Raw genomic sequence first — 6,000 nt, forward strand, 5'->3', positions numbered from 1 at the left:
ACCCCAGTGTTTACACAGCCGCCTCTGAGCACACACAAATGGACATATGTGCACACACATCTCAGCACACTCTGACTGGTCTGTGCCCCAGAGCCTTATGTTGAAATCTTTAGTCCTCAAGGTGATTAGGAAGTGGGGCACCTGAGAGGAGACTGAGTCATGGAATTGATATCCAGGTGATGGAGACAGAAAGCACAGGAGGCTCCCTCACCCGCTACCCTGTGAGAAGATGCTAGAGGGGCTAGCACCTTGATTTTGGTCTTCTCTGTCACCAGAATGGCACAAAATGAATCTCCTGCTATTTAAGCAACCCAGCCTGTGGCAAAAAGTGACAAACAAACATGCAGGTAGGCATGCAGGTAAAACTGCAGGCACCTTATGTGCATGTCACTCCCTGGGAGCTGGTGGTAGGGATGGGAACTGGAGCTGGTACCTGGGCCATGGTTGACTGTGGAGCCTCTGCTCAAACTGCAGTCAAGCCCAGGGACTGAGTCTTGGTGAGGCAGTGCACATGCCTTTCTCAGTGGGTAGGTGGTTGACACCGTGAGGATGCCTGACAGCACCAAAAGAATCAAGCTGTTCGTCACTGATGCAACACTCATCAACACTCAGTCCCACACCACACCTACGTTCTACCCTGAGCAGACTCAGCAAGGGTCCCCATGTCAGGACCCCTTCAAACATTCATGACTGCTGAAAGAGGCTCAACCCCATTTTCCAACTTCTTCCTCTCCACAATCTAGAGTCTCTTAGAAATGACTCCCTGAGACACCATGAACCATTCAGGGAGACCCTAACATCTTCCAGATCACCTTCACTAGGGACTCTGGGATGAGCACACACAGCCTTACCCCACCCCTCTTTAAGAACATGCCTGCTGGTATCTTTTGATCCAACCCTGCTCTGCAGTGACCCCACCTCCCAGACCCCACAGGACAGCTCTGGGTCCCAGTGGAAGCTCTCCATATCTGTCTCATTTCTTATATAAAGGTAAAGAAGACCCTGAGCTTAACAAGGTGCCAGGAGAGTGAGAACACTCCTTCCTGTCCTTATTGTCAGTGACTTAGAGACACTCGGAGCACAAGTGTGTCTGGGGAGGTCTGGAAGGTACCTTAGGAGTCCTGAACTGGCAGATGCTGAGTACAACCAGAAACCAGAGCTGCCCCATTATCCAGCAATGTGCACTCTAGAGTCAGACCCTAGAAGAGCCAAGAGACAGCAGACAGAGCCCAGGAACAGGAAGATCCCACCCACCTAGCACCAGCCTCACCAGGAGTTAGGCCGGGCTCCAATGTTCCCAGAGTCTCAGATAGGCCTTGGCTCACTGAACAGGAGTGTGGACCCTCCATTTCCCAGTCCCCATTGCCTGTATTCCACGGTTAGCTGAGTACTCTGGTACTGGAGTCCCTTCCCACTTCCTGAGTTGCCTGTGTCTTTCCCATTGACTGTATCCCCACCTCACTGCTCCTACCCCACTGTCTGCATCTCTCTCTTCATCTCTCTGTATTTACAGCACTTAACTCACAGAGGCAGGGATATGGTCTCTCGGCTTGCACTGAGTACCTGGGTGAGGGTCTCCTGAAAGGGGAGCGATGCAGTGACTATGAAGGGAGTTGGACACAGTCCCCTGTGACCCATTCTAATCCCCCAGCTCAACCAATCCAGCCTTGGGCATGGCATGTGAGCAGTGAAACAGCCAGAGTGTCTACCTGCAGTGTATGCAAGTATTTCTAACACCAACATAGGCAGGAGCCCTGAGGACAAAGGTAAGGTAGATACTCACTATACACACACACACACACACACACACACACACACACACACACACACACACGTCAGTCCCTGTGTTTCTACAGGCCACAGGTCCACTCCCTACTTATAACTAGGGCTCAGCCTTGGAATTCAAAGCCTACTTGGATGAAATTGCACAATATGAGCTGAGCCTACATCTTGGGTATTCCCTTAGCACCTGCTGCACAGCAAGGCTCAGAGAACAAGGGTAGAAAGGAGAAACATCGGATACACAGCAACAGGCACTGTGGGATGTTGGGTGGGGTAAGCTGAGCTCCTAGAGGATGGATAGCAGAGCCATTCACAAACATACACATGTGTTGGCTTGGTGAAGCTGGGGACCCTGAATACCTCTTTTATCACCTGAGCCCCAAGCCCACACTTAACATGGGGTAGTCTATAGGTGCTAGGTGTGGCCCTTGCAAGGCCTTGGTGATGGTGGAGTCTGTGTGGCTGCCTCTGAGAGCAAGAATCAATCAGAAAGCAGTCAGCTAAGCTGGAGGGGTCCCCAGCACCAGAGCCACTGGGCTGTGACCTTGATAGGCTGAGGTACTTACGCGTGGACTTGCCATGGGTTTTCTCGCAGTTCGGACAATGATAAATGTCGATATCTGGTGCCTCCTCCTCTTCCACCCCAACACAGCTGAAACGGGAGGAGACAGATCATTATTCCTTTCACGGTCAGTCTCCCTCAGCCTTCCATCCATAAGCTCAGGGGTAGCCCCTGCTCACTGCTGGGGACTGAGGTCAGTGGAGCTTTGTGCAACAGTTGTCCTTAGATGGGGAGGGGCGGAAGGGCTGCAGAGCTGCCCTCCTCAAACACGAATCTGCAGTGGGATCCACACGCAGCTGCAGGTGCTCACTATGAGGACCCAGCACTATGCCTCAGTGAGGACCACCTCCATCATCACCCTGGGAAGGCGAGGGGGTGTTAGGGACCAGTGGCACAGCCCCTTATGGAAGCTAGGAAACAGAACTCATCTGGGAAGACAGGAGAACCTTGAGCTACACCTCAACAATTTGCCCCACTCAGCTTCAGGAGGTCAGGGCAAGGTTGAGGGACAGTGACCAGTGTGTCCCTTCTTCTTCCCTCCCAGTTCTTCCAGGGCCTGAACCCTGCTCTGGAGGCAGCTACTGGCACTGATCATTGTCGCCCAAAAGCCCCTTAGAATGAGGACAGAACCAGAGGATGCAAGCCACAAGGCCAACAGGCTTCTGCCATCACAAGCAGCACAATGAAAACATGCTGCTCTGTTCTGACACCTTCCACTCTTTGGTTACAGGTAAAGAGAGGCCAGTAGAAGACAGTGAGAATCCAGTTGTGTGGCCAGACTGTTGGAACAGATGAATCCCCCAAATGGAAAAGTCACTGACTTGGAAAACACACCAACACACCTTCCTGCGAGCAGACACACAAACAGAGCCACCCGACATATTTTAAAGAAGCATTTCCTGAGGGTCAGCCACGGAGTCTCCACCCAGGAAGGGCTAAGGGAACGGACTGTCTGGAAGTCACCAGGGTACTCTAGGAAGATGATTTTTACATGGGGCAAACTCCACAGGTCATCAAAAGTCCAATACAGTTGCAGCTGTATTCAGTATGACTTTTAATTAAAATATGCTCTTTTGTCTTTTTTTTAAAGTATGGCCTCATGATGTCTTGACTCATAGGGAACCACTGTAAATTTTATACCTATTAAAAATATGTAAGGTGAGCTGAGGAGGTGGCTTAGTCAGGAAAGGGTTTGGCTGGGCAAGCACCAAGTTCTGAGTTCAGATCCCCAGAACTGATGCAAGAAAAGCGGGATGTGGTGGCATATGCTTACAATCCCGCATCGCAGAGATGCAGACAGGCATCTCCAGGGGACTCACTGGCTAGATAACCCACCCTAATCAGTGAGCTCCAGTCCCAATTAGGGACCCTATTTCCAAAAACAAGGTGAACAGCTTCTGGGAAATGATAACAAGGTTGACCTTTGTCAATCCTTTTCCTGACTTTTTGTGTCCCTCCAACACCACCGAGGGGCAGCATATCTCTGAATCTGAGCTTGTTTTCCCAAATGAGAACCTTTGTTGTTGTTGTTTTTCCAAGACGGCTTCTCTGTGTGGCCCTAGCTGTCCTAGACTCGCTCTACAGACCAGGCTGGCCTGGAACTCAGAGATCTGCTTGTCTTTGCCTCTAGTACTGGGATTAAAGGTGTACGCCACCACACCCGGCATTAAATATGGACTTGGGGAGGGAGTAACAGCAGAAAGAGTCAATCAGACCAAAGTTTACAAGCTTTCACCTAGACTGACCAGACAAGATGAAGAAAGGTTACTGAAACCAGACTTATTTATAGAGCAACAATTAGGTAGCCGAGGTGAAGTGGACAAATTCCTAGGAACACATAAACTACAAACAAGCAATTCAAAAACAGCAGAGTGAGTTGTAACTCAGCAGCAGAGCACATGATGAGCACATCTGAAGCTGGGATTGATTCCCGCCACCCAACAACACATATGTACACACAGTGATGAAACAGAGAAAATGAAAACATCTGTAATAAGACATTGTGTCATTCCTCAAAAACTTCCCTCAGAAAACTCCAGAGACCAGCACGATGGCTCCGGGGGTAAAGGTGCTCACCACCAAGCCTGATAACATTATTTCAATTCCCTGGACCCAAAGGGTGGAAGGAGGAAACAGACACCTGCCAGTTGTCCCCCAACCTTCACATGTATGCCTGATACACACCTGTGTGCAAGCATGGGCGTACACAGACACACAGACACACACAAAATGAATAAAGTAATAAAAAGGAAAAGCCCAGAAGCACTGCTAGTGAATTCTATAAAAAATAATAGCAATCCTTCTCAGAAACAAATTGAAAAGAAAGTAATATTTCTGACCCACCCCCTCTTTTCATGCTAGGAATGAATATAGGGCCTCAAATATGTTAAACAAGGATTCTGTCATTTATCCCCAGCCCTCCTGATTCCTCTTATGAGAACAATAATATCTTGATCCCAAAGCCAGACAAAGGCATAAAAAAAAAAACCAGACCAACATCTCTTATTAATAGCAGTATAAAAACCCTCCGCCAACTACATTGTAAAGTCCAGCAGCACACTAAGAGGCTGTATATAGTTCACAGTCAGGCAAGACTTATCACGGGAGTGTAAAGATAGTTCAACACATGAAATAAAGCAACACTTCAATTGCTGGAACATCACATCTGACTACAAAAAAGAGGTGTGCCCTGAGGCCCCACCCTGGAGGTTACACAGCAGCAGGGATTGTGCAAGTCTCACCCACAGTTCACATGGCCCTTTCTCTCTCACATTCCTGTTCTGGTCTTTCCCAGTCCTTCCCCAACCCCCATCTTCCCTAATGTGTTCTCACCTCTTATGACACAAGGAAGAACTATGTGAGTACCTCAATTGATGCAGAAAAAGATAGACCTATTCATAATTTCATTTATTTTTATTTGGGGGAGGGAGGCAGTTTCTCTGCATAGCCCTGGCTGTCCTGACTGTCCTAGAACTGACTTTGTAGGCTAGGCTAGCCATGAACTCAGAGATCTGCCTGCCTCTGCCTCTTAAGTAGTAGGATTAAAGACATGTGCCACAACACCCGGCTCTTTGTCTGTGTGTGTGTATGTGTGTGTGTATGTGTGTAGAAAGAGAGAGAGAGAGAGAGAGAGAGAGAGAGAGAGAGAGAGAGAGAGGAGAGAGAGAGAGAGACTGAGAGACTAAGAATAGAAAAGAACTTCCTCTTCCTCGGCAAGATAAAGATATAATATAAAAAACTCACAGCTAATATTACACGGAATGATGAAAAACCAAAAGCCTTTCCCTAGAAGATCTGAAATGAGGCAGGTGTCTGTAGCTGCCACTTCTACTCAATGCAATGTTAGAAGTGCTGCTAGTCAAAATAATTAGGGGACAAAATTAAATAAAAAGCCTTCTAACTAACCGAAAGAAGTAAAATGATCTTTATTTGCAAATGACATACTTAAATATACAGAAAACCACATGGAAACCCTCTATATAAAACATGCTAGCACTAATAAATAAGAGGGAAAGTTGTAGGGTGCAAGATCAACATGCAGCACAGTACTTCTGGACACTGGCAATAGGTAATCAAATAGAAAATGTAGAAATCAATTATATGAGCATCAAGAAGGATAAACCATTTGGGGGAAATGTCCCTCAAACACAGGCAAG

At 47.9% G+C, this 6,000-nt stretch overlaps 1 protein-coding gene across 1 annotated transcript in view; it reads right to left on the reverse strand.

The window, feature by feature from the left end:
* The window catches only part of Phf2 (PHD finger protein 2), a 33,017-nt gene extending 30,584 nt beyond the window's left edge, over positions 1-2,433 (reverse strand). The window contains exon 1 of the mRNA XM_005355158.3: positions 2,349-2,433. The gene's annotated coding sequence lies outside the window, so the exon portion shown is untranslated. The remainder of the gene's footprint in view (positions 1-2,348) is intronic.
* Between the last annotated feature and the right edge of the window lie 3,567 nt (positions 2,434-6,000).

Source organism: Microtus ochrogaster, chromosome 16 (genome assembly GCF_000317375.1).
Source record: "Microtus ochrogaster isolate Prairie Vole_2 chromosome 16, MicOch1.0, whole genome shotgun sequence".
Taxonomy (NCBI): domain Eukaryota; kingdom Metazoa; phylum Chordata; class Mammalia; order Rodentia; family Cricetidae; genus Microtus; species Microtus ochrogaster.